Below are 14,147 nucleotides of genomic sequence, written 5' to 3'. Positions count from 1 at the left end.
AGCTGGCCGATTGATATCGAGCGGCTAGCCTCTAGCGCGTTCGGCGTCAACAAGCAGCAGCGTTCTTGGCACTGTGCCAATCTTGGTTAGCTGGCGGATTGATATTGAGCGGCTAACCTCCAACGCGTTCGGTGTCGCAAGCAGCAGCGTTCTTGGCACTGTGTCAATCTTGGTTAGCCTGCCTGCGTTTGTAGCATGCCAGGAGCGCTGTCACTCGTAGGCACCCACGCGTCCAGCGCTAGTCACGCGAAATGTCGCGAAATATAGGTACCTCTGAAAATGATCGCTCGAGAATACCTTCCTACATGCATAGTTAAGTTAAACAAAGTTAAGACCTAGCACCAACCAAGTTCATACCTAGCAGTAGCAGCCAGTAAGCTTCGCTGTGCCTAAGCTTTGCGTGACCGAGTGCAATCTTGCCTGATTTTTTTTTTATCTCCGTACTACAAATATTCCTCCAGCGACAAGCTTGTTTTCCGTTAACAACCTTTTAGATAATAAATAACACTCAAGTTCAGGAATACAAATTGTCCAGCAAGTAAAAAGCACCAACGTGAACCAACAGTCAGAAAGTGGAATAATCAGTCTCGGTAAGGGTAATGTGCCTTTCCGTTGATGAGTCACTTGCGGGAAAGCACATTGATAATGTGCCATGTAAATTTTAGTGCACATAGATGAAATTATTCTTTTGTGCCACGTATATTTATCAGGAAAACTTGAAATATTGTGTGTATTTATTATTTATATTTGAAGTAGGGCTCGAAGGTCCGAAATTTTATCCGTGTCTGATTCTTTCAAGGCATCAGATACCTGAATGTTAGCGCTTGTGAGATTCATTATCCACTCATGTAATGGTGGTTGTTTACGTGGAACCTCCATGCAAATTTGATATTTGCAGACCTGCAAACAAGAAAGTACAATTAACAGAGCTCCTACCATCTCACAAGCTCGAGCAGTAAAATACACTCCACAAAAATAGGGCAAATTCTGCGTCGCCTATTTAATTTTTTCGACGTAGAGAAGTGTTGTTTGATCATGTGGCAAAGAACAAATGAAATGAAAATATAGCTATAGGGGCAATACCCATTGTTTTTATTGGTGTTAAAGCACTTTATTATATTAGTGCGCTGTGAGACGACATTTGGCATTTCCTCCACGTTTAGTTTATTGGCAAGGGCGCTGCGCTGATGAACTTGAGATTGCGGGTTCGGTTTCGGCCGCGTGTTGATTAGCGGCGAAATGTAAAAACACTCGTGTAGGTAATTAGGGCGCACGTTAAGGAATTCAATGGGGTCAGAATTATTCCCGAGAGTCGACTAGGGCGTGCGTCATTAAGATTTCAAATAATTGTCACCCGCAAAGCAGTAGAATTTGTTCTCGTTACCTTCAAAAGCAGATTGTTTGTACTCTTCCAATGAATCAAAGAATCATTTGTGTTGTTTTATTTCTGAAGAAATAGCTCATTTTACTCTCCATCCCCCAGCTGTTTGAATATGGTGAATGAACCTCTTTAATGCCAACAAGAGTCATTACTTGCTTAGGACATGGCATGTGGCGCGTTTTATTGAAACTTTTTGGGGCCACCTTCGAGGACTCGGTTCAGTACCCTCAATACGCATTTAGAGGGCGTATTCTGTAAGAGCCCACCTTGTGCACTGTCTATTTCGGCTGTCGCTGATTGGCTGCAGCTGTACAAGCGAGAAGGAGGGTGGCTGGAGGCAGGTGTCTCCTCCTCACTCGTGCAGCTGCAGTTAGCCAGCAGTGGCTCAAATGGACAGTCCACTACGTGGACTCTTCCAGAATACACCCCCAGTGCTCAGTACGCATGCATTGAGCACACCAATGACATCCTACTATCTCGACAATGATTTTATCTATTCTCGGCATTGAATAAGGAAGCATAGCAGTTTGTTTATTATGAGCCGTCAGCCTCTGCCGAGATGAAATGACCTGCCTTTTTCCGTACAGTTATAAATGATGAAATAAAAAATGAAAGTAGAATTCCTGATGATAGCCGTCTCCATCTTTCCTTGAAGCACTTGCGTAAGCACTTTCTTCTCATGATGGGGACTATATGGCGTTCTCTAGACGATAATGCTGTCTCGTTATATGAATTGTCCCTCGGTCGTTGCTGAACCTAGATGTGGCCCAAACCAGAAACCTTTTAAGAACATCAAATGTACGTCCTCTGCGCAAGACAGTCAGTTTACGGTCCGTCTTGAGGACGACGTAAAGCTGATCACACCTCCTTGTATGATGACCATGTTGTTCCAGAGGATTTTATTCTTGCGTGACATATCAGGCATTGATAAGAGAAAGCCATAACAGACTTAAGGCACCATAAATGCTTCAAACTTCAACGTTTTGCCTTCAAACTCAAGATATACTCGTGTGTTTATAAGATTCCACACGAGACCCCTCGTAGGTATAAACCCCGACAGATTTTGCATGCATGACATTGTCACCATTTACTAGGCTATTGTTGAATCAATTGAAAAAAGCTCTATTGTCAGTCAAAATGGAGAAAGGTGGGCTATTACTAGCCCATGTACCCACAGAATGCATGTGTGTCTTAATGAGAAATGTTCCCTCAACAGTGTAGCGTTCCTGGCTAAGGCCTTACAATGAATAGAGTCTCCTCATGAAATACTAGTTAAATTAGTGCTGGTCCCTGCTACCTCAAGCGATGTGGTTGTGCTTTTGTCACAGCGATCGCCTCTACAAATAATTTTTTTCTAATCAGGTTGGCTGTATTTAGAGGCTGTAGCATACTTATATTCAAAGAGCAATCTTTGCATACGGGATAGTGACCTACGTTCATTCTTTTTTGACAATATGTAGTCGTGCAGTGTATGACCAAGAGAATGACAAAAGAATAGGCCAGTGTTGGCCAGCACTACGAAACAACAGCTACTTTTTCAAAATAGATTAGTTGATATTGGTGCCTTTCTGCCTTTTCACAATAACACTGCTCCAGATCTTTACAGGATTCATTTGGAATGCACTTAAGAAGCTCTTCATCTATTAACTCTAAAAGTGTTTGGATACAATATTATCTACAAGTCAAATCTTTTTAGCACATCCCCAGAAAAATAAATACTCTTATTCTACAGGTGCACTTTATTTTTTGTCATTGATTTCATAGTGAGGGATATAGTAATAGTCTAAACAAGCATATACGCTGGAGGAGCTACATTCACACATGGTTTCACAAACAGCTCTTCGTCCTGAACGATCGCATCCATATTAGTCGCTGCTGAACCACCATGTGCCTCCTCGGCTCTCTGATGTGCTCGAATCGCCTGATCACTATAAAATACCGTTCACTGCCGAAACTTCTGTGTACTGAGTAAAAATTACGGCGCTTCCTGGACAGCAGCGGACCATCAATCAGAGACGACCTGCCCGCCATTCTTAGCGGTAAATGCGAAAGTGAGACCTTTTCAGTGGCTATGCAGGTGGAAGCTGCATCAGCACCTAAACATGTGGTCTACTTGTCTGATAGGGATTCTTCGGTCGCACAGGCATGTCTTCAATAAGGATGACCAAAGTCGTGTTGGTCGCCTTGACATCCTTTAGCGAGACGTCAAGGTGCGCGGTGTGAACGGTTGATCATCTAATCAATGACTGCTCTGAAAATCTGAGGGGCGGCTCGTATTTCGATTACCATATCCTGGGATACATCTGCCTATTGGAGTGGTAGCGCTCCATTATTAGACTTCTACCACACATAGCGTGCAGTTGAGCTGTTAACAGTTGAGGGCAGAATATAGGCGATAATTAGTCTGAAGCCACAACACCAGGAAAAGATTGAACGCCCACGATACGCAATGGGAAAGACGACCGGGGCTCGTGGATTTAAACTGCGCTTTCAGAGGTCATCATTCTAGATTGAGCGCAGCTTTAGGCACGAAAAATGTGCAAAGATTACGATACTCCCTAATGCGAAATTTGAGCGCAATTTTATACGTGCTTTCATTTGGCGACATATTGAGACAAATAATAGCAGACCGAAGTCACCGCACCGACTGGCAGTGGGCCAGTGCGATCAGCTCCTTCATATAGGGAGGCGAAGTATGGGAAAGCTGCCATATTGACCTACACTAGAGCCTGCTGTGTAAAAAACTCGGGCAAGTTTGCACTCGGTTGTGCAAAGCTTAGGCACAGCGATACTGTCGATCCTCAAGCCTTACAGGGTGCTGCTGCTAGGTATTACCTTGGTTGCTGCTAGGGCTTAACTTGGTTTATCTTCACTACGCATGTAGGGGAACGTATTCTCGAGCGATCATTTTTGAAACTATCTTCCCTTTCGTGATATTTCGCGCTACTAGCGCTGGACGCGTCGGTGCTGCGAGCGACAGCGTTCCTGCCATGTCACAAACGCAGACAGGCTAACCATGGTTGGCGCAGTGGCAACAACGCTGTTACTTGCCGACGCCGAACGCGTTGGAGGCTGGCCGCTCGATATGTAGCGAAAGTTGACACGACTATAGGCGCAGCCCCTTCTACGGCAAACTCCAACGCCAAGCGCATGCACACCTTGCGAAAGATATGCACATTATACGGGCGGCACGCAGCAGACGACACGCCGCAATGACGTCACGGAGGATGCGCAGTAGCGCATAGCTGGCGGGAGCTCCACAGAGCCGTGTCTGTGTCGGGAGATGCGAGCGCGCAACTGCGCCGGCGATTACTAGGCAACGCGAGGTGACGTCATCGCTACTTCTTCGGCGCATGCGTAGCTAGGCGAGGTGGGGCCAGGTGGTGCGCAGCTGTGGCTTGCTTGTGTTAGGCAACGGCGCGGAGTTTTCTGCGGACTTGAGACGTTTCTCCTCCAGCTTTAAATCTTCGTTGTTAAAAAAAAAACGTTTTTGTCGGCATACCTCCTAATTGCAAGTTGTTTGTTATGTGTAACGACGACGACGATAGAGTGAGCAGTGGGATGAGCATGTTCGTGCTGTTACGCTGATAGACGCCGACGCTCAAACTAGAAATCGACGCCGAAGAGCTGGGCTCTAATAAGTCTGGAGGCCTCCCGGCGGCACGAACAGCCATACTTCCGAACGCCTGGTTTACATGGCCCCACTTATTTCGCCTCGTTCTCTGCTCTCACTCCATATATATATATATATATATATATATATATATATATATATATATATCACCATAAATGCGCGCAAAGAACGAAGTATTTTTCTTTTCAAGCTTCTTCGAGGGGCAGGACAGCGCAGCGTGTCCGTGACACACCGCAGCCACTCACGTGTTGTGTTTTTTTGCATGTGTTATTCTTTGTCCTTTTTTCTTTGTCGCCAAAGACCAGTCAAAAACAGGTAAGCAGGGGTTCGCCTACCTCCCGGTCCAAAGCAAATGAGGATAGAATACAACACCTACAAAGACAAAAAATCCCGCGCCATTCCAATGCCTTCAAGGTTGATTACCAGCGAAGCAGTTTCAACTTAGATCGCAGGTATGAGCAAATTTTATTTCTCTTCAGCGGTGGTGACGGGGATCATCCCCGAGAGAGACAGACACAAACACTTTTATTTTTATCGGCAGTCTTGATCTTTGGAATAGATTCACGTGGAGGACTACTGCCAATTCGGGAAGCCGGAGAAAACTAGGCACGCGCAACGGGACCACCACGCCGGGAGAGTGGAAGGAAACTAGACATGCAAGCTCTTGGAACGACGACAAAAGGAAGGTGGTGCGAGCGTACACATGGCCGACGCGGGTCGCACAGCGGCAAGTCTTTGAGATTCCCTTATTATCTACCTTACAGTCGACTGATTTTGAAGCTTGCGCCTATTGATTACTAATCTGCTGAAAATACATATCCAAGTGATGAGATGTATAAGCTTTTGCATAGAATGAAGCAATTTTGCACCAAATCCGCGAGCCGCGTTTTGTTAACGGGCACGAAAAACGCATGAAGCACTAGCCATATAGAGTTGCGCTGTAAAATGCACAACAATCCTCTGTAGTATTCCAATAACAGGGGAAATTAACAAGCTGAGAGCAGAAAGAGAGAACAAACTACAAGTAACAGTTCTATATTTAAACACTCCCCCACGATATGTGTATATACATATACATACATATATATATATATATATATATTGAAATGTAAATTTTGCAAAGCATGATAAACGTAACTTATTTTCGCTAATACTCATTTCGTTGCTCCATCATCTTACCTTGTGTCCGCCACCAATGGCGCTACAATCTGTGTAGTCTGGTGCTGCATGCATGTTGTGTTGTTTTTCTCCATCCGCACCAATTGTTGTGCAAACCACAATACACTTTGCAATGTTGTGTTCCTCGCTGTAATACTGAAATGCGTAAAAAACCCTTAATAATCACATATGCAATTTTTCAAGATTAATTTAGCTCCTCTAAATGAATCTTCTCAAAGCAATAGCGCTGGTGTTCTTAGATTTAGGTGGGTATTACTGAAAGCCATGCTGTCAAAACTGCTCCCCATAATCTCCAGTGTGGCACATTCCGTACACATGTTTTTATTGTCTCCTGCAACTTCCCAGATTATACCTTTTTCTTACTTGTATTATTGTTGAACTGAACTGCCCAGGTACACTTAGGTACGTCCAGGTAGCACATAAATTGGAGATGGAAAGTGCGATAAGGAGCTGTGCAGGGACCATAAGCAGCAGCTACATAAATTTGGTTAGTTACAGGGCAATGTTTATAGTTTAATAATCAAAATCCCTTGTTCATGCATATTGTGTGCTGGATTATGTGCGTCAACTTCCGCATGACAGTTTCATTGTTAAGGTACTGTGTATACAATACCCGGAGCTGTGCAGCGTACGTCGAGTAAATCCTAAAGCGGTGGCTGTCAGCATGCCCACCGCTCTGCAGGCTCCAGCCGATATCAAGTTATCACACTCTTGAAAGCCAGATACGTTGAGTGCCACTGAAGACTTTAACTTGGAATTTGCCTGTACTAGCGTCAACAAGCACATCCAGTGCTACAAAATATCATGGTTAGCAAATGTAATTACTTTCGTGGCACAGCGCGAGTCTAGTACGAGATGCATGGACATACATACTTCTGTGGCGGTTGCCAATTTATATGTAATGATCATCAACAAAGATGATCAAGATGAATAAAAAAACCAACGGTTTACATTAAAAAATCACGACTTGGTTATAAGACACCCCGATTGGGGCACTCTATAATATTCTGAGTGCCTCAGATTGCTTGCCGTTCACCGTATGAAAGGTACATTAGTGTTCTTTGCTCTTTGACCCCATAGAAATATGGACGCCATGGCCGGTATTCAAACTTTTAACTCGGACTGAGCAGGAGAACGCGATAGCTACCGAGCCATTGCAGTGCGCCTGTCTTCATGCTATAGACAACCTACACCAATTTTGACTAAGGATCCTTGGCCTCTGCCATATCCCTGAGACATCCAAATGAACGCTCGACATTCATCTGCATGGTTCAAAACGATCAATATATCTTTGTTATCTGGATGAAATAATTGTTCTTGCCCCAATATTGAAAATCCACCTTCAGCATCAGACGCCCCTTGCTATTTTTTGCCCTGCCGGCCTTATGCTAGACTAATCACAATGCTGCTTACATACTTTCACATTCATACTACTGTTGCAGACCACCGCTACGATGAACCAACCTAAACAAGAAAAAGCACGTGCTTTGAAACGATTTCCGGTGACCTATATTCTAAGGAAGTTCGAAGCTTCTTTCGCATGCGCTCGTGCTGTCGTAGTTTCTTATAAAATGTTCCGAAAGAGATTCACATTTGCAGCGAAGCTGTTAAGGTGAACTTCGCAGTGGTTTTCATGCGGAGGTTGAAGTCGGCGTGTGGCGGCCTGCTGAGAATCAATCAGATGCCACCAGCATTAAAGTTCCACATTTACGCTTTGAACTTCCATAAGTAGTGATCAAAAGAAACTATATCAAAAGAAACCCCTCACACGAATCGACAACGCCTTGTCCACACGATGTCTCTCTTTTTTATTGCTTGCGGGGGGGGGGGGGGCTTTCACCCGTAATTATTGTTTCTCACATGGCGGTTTACCGATTTCGCGTTGAAGGTCAGTTAGACGTTCGTGGGGCTGTGATGGTGACAGCTGACGGCGTCGTCTACCAATGCAGTCAGCATGAGGGCCAAGCCTAAGCGGCCGTATTACAAGAGCGTAATTGACGAGTGATTGCGGAGAACCTCTAAAATTATACACACCAGTTACGTAAGAACGATGTGTGAAGTCGCTTTGCTGCTTTTATGGTTGGCATACATTTAAAACTATGTTTCACAGAGAAACAGCATAATGTTAACCACGCTCACCAAACTGCATTCGACTTCGACATTGTTTAGTCCTTTCGACCATCATCACTGGTTACTGCTAAAATTGAGCGTCGTCAAGTGTCCATGCTCGCTTTGGGTATCGGTCTTTTCTGAACACCCATATCGAACGGCAGCGTTTGTGATGGTTTGGGCAATCGGAAAATTTCGCTTGTGCCTGCTTGGCCGCTCTGTCCAAGCAAATTATGATCACCACGCACTTTTAGCTTTGGGAAATCTATAAAGATAGTTAAACGGCACGGAGATGGAAGCACTGCGCTACTCCTGCACTGTTCCTTGGTAATCCTCTAACGTGTGCGCGCCGCATAACGCGAACGTTTCTGGTCATATTCTTTCTCAAAAGCCTCAAGGTGATTTTCCATAAGTTATTCTGCCTGGAAGAGTGCATGCTCTCTATCCTGCACAAATATCTACATTTACAGCATGCCCCTGACCGCTTCCCTTGCCATATTGTCGCTAATCCAGAAGCCCCACCTGGCGATTCTGACTTCTGAGTTATGTCTATCTTTAATTTAGGCCAGATTGAGGATAGCCAGCCTCGCGATCTTGTGTTATATGGTATTCTAGTAAACGTGATTCAGAAGGTTGTGTCCCTGATTTTTCTGATACGAACGTGCCATGTTTATTACTGTTATCAATTTGCCACACCGCTGTTCTATTTGCAAAATGAAGCTCAGTAGCAAGGGACATTTCGTAGCGATAGCACTGAACAACTTTTGGCCGACCCACAGAATCTTGAACCAGCAATTCTTCAGTGCCTTCACCGGCTAAGCATCTCGCACTTACTGCATAAGATATGCCCAGTGGATAGTTCGTGGACAGCGGAAAGCGTAAGTTTAGGCTAGTTGATGCATCGTCCTAAAATATGCGCTTCCAGCGCAAGGCTACACATGGGCGGAGAGAAGGAAACATGGACAACGCTGTCAGCGTTTTCTTGCAGGGTCTGTTTTTTGGATACGCAATTGTATATGCGGGTGATTAGAGGAGGTGCGACAGTAATCACCAAAATTCAAACACGTGAGTCTTCGGCTTAATGATGGCAGCGAATATCAGAACGTAACGCTGAATGTGTGCAAGGATGCCTGGCTTACTTGATTCGAGTGGGGACATTATGTGAGAAAATGCAACCAGAAAGCAATGGAACGTTGTCAACAGAAAACTCATTGAGCATTGCCCAACGGAAGTATTATGAAAATCTCCTCATGCTGGCTCACTGGGTATTGGAGTTTCATTGAATTTCACTTGAATCAATGATGCTTCAACAAATCAACAAAGGAAATTTTCAATACTCATTTTTGTAAGGGGTACCACTGGGTATGTGGCCCTCTTCAATGAGAAAAAAACATTCCGCTAACACCCTCATGTCAAAAAGACAACGGCGATATTGTAGCACCATTTTCATCATTTATAAGCTTGGTTTCTCGCTTTTGTTTCATGCGTACAACACTTCAACCGATATTCAAAACAGCGGCAGTCAGTCTTTCATGACTTCCTCCAGGACCCGGGGGTTGTACTTTTCTGCTCTTTGCTGCGTATTTCACTATCTCTTGGCGTTTCAACATGTTCCCTAACGGCGTAATATTCCAAGAATTCCTTTAATAACTTGCCGAAGGCCGTGTCGGCCGGAGCGGAGCTCTCGACAGACACTGAGCCGAGCGTGTTGTCCTGCAGCAACGACCACGCGGCAAGTGCATGGAGTTTCCGCCGCTGATTTTTTGCACGTGCTAGCGTTTGACAACTCATTTAATATTGCGGGTTATTAGGTTATGTCAGTATCTACGACCACCGCACGTCGTTCGCTTCAAGTACATTGTACACCGCACACCACTGACATCATTCAGAAAGAGGCATTGTTTTTGGTTAGAAGGGATTCGAGCCACGCATGTTATCATATGTTAAGGCATCACACCTTTAGAAAAAGAATTGAATGAAATACATTTAAACTGCTTTCTAAAATGCACGTGTATAAACGCAGTTAAAAAGCCTGTCGTGTGGAAGTTCCATTAGGAGCCTTTCGCACAAGAATCTTTCAGTAAATCATGTTGCCTTTGCCAAAAGAAGTTAATATAGTGAAGGTGCATTGTTTTGTTCGCCGAAATAATGCGTTAAAATTTTTCAGAACATGCAGGTTGATGACAAACTTCCATAGGCTGAAGCTAGGCCAGAAAGCCAAAAAGATCAAATCAATAAAACGCTTTGTATTTCTTTTTAGAATTAGGCCGCTAAACCTCGTGCGCTAAATTAGAATTAGACCGCTAAACCTTATGGTTTAGCGGACCAAGCAATATTTGAGGGCTTCATAAGTATCATAAATGCACATTTCATTAGTTCCAGCTGTCGCAACTGCGACCTACGGGCAGTATTCTTGCTGTTTATTATTACGTTTTCGTATAAATATTCTTCAGAATTTTGCTGACAGTATAAGGAGTAATTTATTTTTGAGCTGTAAATTTTATTCGTATATTTGAGTGCCTAACACAAATGAACAACTTAGATTGCAGCAAGGTAAATATATGTGCAACTTACCGACAGGTGGTCCACACTAGAATTACGGTAGAGGTATTTGCAATACCTATCTGGGTCCACGATGGGCTTTCGCAGGATTGCTTCAGACAGCGGTGGCCACCATCGCGGCCGCTTATTTAAAAGACATTGACCCCGTGAGCTTCTGAAAGAAAACTGCTTTGTCAATAGTAAGACCGCTTTCAAGAAAAAAAACGATTATAAAATCCTAACCAAATTGATAATATTTTGAGGCAATCGTCACCTTAACAATCTTGTAGACGAAAGCAAAGTTATTAGTATTTATTGGAGTTTGTTTTATCTTATGGCATATGTACTAAGCCCTCTCTATAAGTTGCCATGGATATTAAAAAAATAAAACTGGATTTGCTAAAACCAACGAAGCATTATCATTGGGAACATTTTTTAAATTAACGTTCAAATTTCAGAGCTCTCAATCAAACTTCAATATTTTAATGAATCTATGCACATTGTAGTGACCTTGCTTATTACTGGGTTGCCGAGGTATTTTATGGCATATTCACAATTTCTAAAAGTGCAAAATTCTTTTAAACAATATTTTATGTATGAAGTTATGCTGATAAATATTGAGCCTTGGCCTGAGCGATGCTAGCCGACAACTTCCTATGCCAGAACAGCCAAATCTATGTGCGTGGAGCTTCTGTGTGGGTACTACGCCAAGTAGTCCCGAAGGTTTCACGGGGCCTTCAGTTTAGGTTTTACCAGATTGTTCAGCCCATGGTATCTTAACAGCGAAGCTGTTCTACGCACTCGCCTTAGACGGCTAAATAGACAGCTAAGCGGACGGCGGCCATCTTAAGCCTTGTTCCAATTCTCACGAAGATGTCAAAGAAGATATCGCGAAGACAGCATCTAAGTCAAGAACGATGCAGGCTACTTTGCTGTCTAAACAAGATGGCGACTGAGCAAGACGTAGAAACTCGACGGGAAGGCTGTCTGCGCACACAAAAACGTAGACACGCTTTTCTGTACCCTAAATGTAAGTCACATCATGTTTTTCATAGGTTCGCCGGCGAAAACAATTAAAATACAGAACTAATGAGTGCTTTTCTCAACTTTCTTTTTGTCGCCGTGAGGTGGCGTCACGTCGCAGAAGCGTCTTCCAGACGGCTCGAAACGCGTTCCATTATTTGGCCTCCAAGCTGTCTTGGCTGTTTTCGTCGACGTCAAAGTAGACTGTCTACGATGATGGAAAGAATTGAAACACAGCTTAAGTCGAGCATTCGCCGTCTATCCATCCGGCGGTGTCACACATGTCCTGCGACTAGGAGAGGATGAGAGCCGCGCCCGGGGAGTGCAGGTCACGTGGCCAGCAGAGGAGAGGCGCGCTGTTGGAGAAGGCGACCAATGAGAATGAACGCGCTGGGGGCAGGCGGCGCCCAATCAGCGGCCGCGCTGGGCGCGAGGAGGATAGGCGATGTGTATAAGAAAAGGTGTTTTTGTACGGCGCGCCCTTTCGGATAATGAATGCACATTGCAGCTGGGCTGCGATGCGACTATGGGAAGACCATGAGAAGTGCGTACTCCTAAGTAAAAGGCTGCCTACCACCAGCATGAGAGAGAGAGTTGGCCCATGAACGGGCTCGTCGCTTGCTCTCATTCATCATCATCAACATCATCAGCCTATATTTGTGTCCACTGCAGGACGAAGGTCACTCTCTGCGATCTCCAATTACCCCTCTCTTGCGCTAGCTGATTCCGACTTACGCCTGCAAATTTTCCAACTTCATCAGCCCACCTAGTTTTCTGCCATCCTCGACTGCGCTTCCCTTCTGTAGGTGTCCATTCTGTAAGTCTAATGATCCACCGCTTATCCATCCTACGCATTCTATGGTCTGCCCAGCTTCATTTTTTACTCTTAACGTCAGCTAGAATATCGGCTATTCCCGTTTGTTCTCTTATCCACACCGCTCTCTTCCTGTCTCTTAACATTAGGCCTAACATTTTTCGTTCTATTACTGGCGCCCAAAAAAGGGGCAGTGCAACTTACACGAGAACAAAAAGCACGCCAAAACACACAGAGATATGTCACGCAAAAAAAAGTATGCGTAGCTTGCACTAAAGTAACAGCGGAGTTGATCGGCACCTAGCTGGTCATGGCCTTACGGGCTATGCTTTTCCGAAATTTATTGATTATTGAGCGATTATCGATTACTTATTGATTGTCTGTCGATTGGCTGTCGCAAGGTATTTGGGCTAGGTTAAGCATTACCTAGTCATCCATAGCATTTTCCGGAATTTCTTCTTCTTTGTGAAGTTTTACGCGCCAAATCCAGTTCTGATTAAGAGGCACGCCGTAGTGGACGGCTCCGGATTAATTTTGACCAACTGGGGTTCTCCAAAGTGCACTCCAACGCAAGCACACCGGCGTTTCTGCATTTTGCCTCTATCAAAATTTCTTGATTATTGATCAATTATTGATTACCTATTGATTGGCTATCGATTGCCTATCCCAAGGTATTGGCCACGTATTTGAGCTATGGTAAGCACTACCAAGTCATCCCCAAAATTTTTTCGGAATTTATTAATTAATTATTGATTATCGATTCTCTATTGATTGTCTATCGATTAGCTATCGCAAGGTGAAGCGAGGCATAGCTCTGCGCAGGTACATCATCGCTAGGGGAGTTTTTTTCGCAAATATGTAGAAGCACCAACGAGGCACCGCGCAGAGCTGCTGCCGACGACGTCTGGGTTTCCCTGCGTTCGCGCCGAACGTGCGCGGTGTCCGTGATTGCAGCGGATGCCTCTGGCGGCGGCTAGGCAGGTTTGGAGCAGAGACCTCGACACTCGTCGAGTAGCGTCGGAAGTAGCTGCCTCTTCTCTCCACGCAACGTTTGAATGTAATGCAAGTTCGTGTTGTAGATCTGTGTTTACTTGTGTTTACACAGTTGCATCACGTGCAACACATGCACATGTAACACTCGGTGTAACTAACACAGCTTCGCTGTTCGACCATCTTCACCGAGGGGAAGGGCTCTGAATATTTGTGTATGTATTTTCAGATGAGCCTGCTCAGCGCATCCATACCATTTCTTTAAAATAGAAGAAATTCAAATAGAATGCCTTCAACCTTTATCAGGTGTGTATAGAGTATTTCTTGATTTGAAAACTCCCCTGATTGGAGCACACCATTGTCTTCATTTGCTCCTCATAACTCAATTCAAACCAGCTTACAAAAAGTCTCTCATATTTTCTGTACCCGAGTGACGCCATCTTTGTTTACAACAGTAGGAATACCAGACATGGACA

The 14,147-nt window shown here is 44.4% G+C and overlaps 1 long non-coding RNA gene across 1 annotated transcript in view; it reads right to left on the bottom strand.

The window, feature by feature from the left end:
* Window positions 1-718: 718 nt before the first annotated feature.
* Window positions 719-14,147, bottom strand: part of LOC125940069 (uncharacterized) — a 62,310-nt gene continuing 48,881 nt past the window's right edge. Inside the window, exons 9-11 of the long non-coding RNA XR_007463314.1 lie at window positions 10,878-11,019; window positions 6,195-6,329; window positions 719-900 (exon numbers count right to left, since the gene is read on the bottom strand). This is a non-coding gene — a long non-coding RNA (uncharacterized LOC125940069). The remainder of the gene's footprint in view (window positions 901-6,194; window positions 6,330-10,877; window positions 11,020-14,147) is intronic.

The sequence above is a fragment of the Dermacentor silvarum genome, chromosome 9 (assembly GCF_013339745.2).
Source record: "Dermacentor silvarum isolate Dsil-2018 chromosome 9, BIME_Dsil_1.4, whole genome shotgun sequence".
Lineage (NCBI taxonomy): Eukaryota > Metazoa > Arthropoda > Arachnida > Ixodida > Ixodidae > Dermacentor > Dermacentor silvarum.
Note: the sequence above shows the minus strand (reverse complement) of the source record. Positions and strands in the feature narration are given on the sequence as shown.